We start from the raw sequence: 1,472 nt of genomic DNA, 5'->3' as shown, positions 1-1,472 counted from the left end.
GGTTTTCATAAGAACAGTTGCTTGCCTTTCATACAATCTTCAGATTCATGTAACATTCTTGAGAATACATTTTCCCCTGGTCTTTCAATCCTGACTCATTAAGCAGAACACACTTATTTCTGAAGTGTGTAGAGGTTTTCTGGTCAGGGATGGAAGGCCATGAAAGGTCCAAATCACCATCCAGAGACTCATCTGCCAAAGAGGAAGAGGGACTAAAAGATTTATCTTTATAACTTAGATCTGAAAAGTTGAGCATCTGGTAACTATAGACCCACAGCCAACATATGTACAACAGAATGAAACACCAAGCAGTCCCGTGCCATCCTCACAGTTGCTGCTACACTCGAGCTCATCGCTGATGTTTCTGTGCCAATCCATTTTGTTGGAGGTTTCCCTGTTTTCAGCTAACCCTCTACTTTTCAAAGCATGATGTTCTTCTCCAGGGATAGGTCCTTCCTGATAATATGTCCAAAGTATGAGAGATGAAATCCAGCTATCTTGGCTTCCAAGGAGCATTCTGATTGTATTTCGTCCAACACAGATTTGTTTGTTCTTCTGGCAGTCCATGGTACCTTTAATATTCTCCAACACCATAACTCAAATGCATCAATTCTTCTATGGTCTTCCTTATTCACTGATCAACTTTCACATGCATGTGAGGTTATTGAAAATACCATGGCACATGACAGGTGTACCTTAGTTCTCAAATTGACATCTTTGCTCTTGAACACTCTAAAGTGGTCTCGTGCAGCAGATTTGTTTACTGCCATACATTGTTTGATTTCTTGACTGCTGCTTACATGAGTATAGATGGTTCACCCAAGCAAAATGAATTCTGTGACAACTTCAATCTTTTCACCATTTCATGATATTATTTATTGATCTATTGTTGAAGATTTTTTGTTTTCTTTACACTGAGGTGCAACCCATACTGGAGACTGTGGTTGTTGATCTTTATCAGTAAGTATTTTAAGTACTCTGTTTTCAGCGAGCAAGATTGTATCATCAGCATATCACAGGTTGCTAATGACTCTTCCTCTAATCCTGATGCTGTTTGTCTTCATATAATCCTGTTTTTCTAAGCACACAGATTGAAAAAATATGGTGAAAGAATACAACCCTGTTTCACACCTTTTCTGATAATAAAGATTCGGTGTCTCCTTATTCTGTTTGGCCAACTGCCTCTTGGTCTATGTACAGGTTCCTCATGAGCACAATTAAGTATTCTGGAACACTCATTCTCTACAATGTCCATAGCTTGTCATGATCCACATAGTCAAAGGCCTTTGCATAGTCAATAAATCACAAGTAAACATCTTTCTGGTATTCTCTGCTTTCAGCTAAGATCCATCTAAACTCAATAGTGATATCCCTTATTCCATGTTCTCCTCCATCTGGGTTGAACCTCTGGCAGTTCCCTGTCAATGTACTGTTGCAGCCATTTTTGAATTATTTTTAGCAAAATTTTACTT

The sequence above is a fragment of the Chrysochloris asiatica genome, unplaced genomic scaffold (assembly GCF_000296735.1).
Source record: "Chrysochloris asiatica unplaced genomic scaffold, ChrAsi1.0 scaffold00339, whole genome shotgun sequence".
Taxonomy (NCBI): Eukaryota; Metazoa; Chordata; class Mammalia; order Afrosoricida; family Chrysochloridae; genus Chrysochloris; species Chrysochloris asiatica.
Note: the sequence above shows the minus strand (reverse complement) of the source record.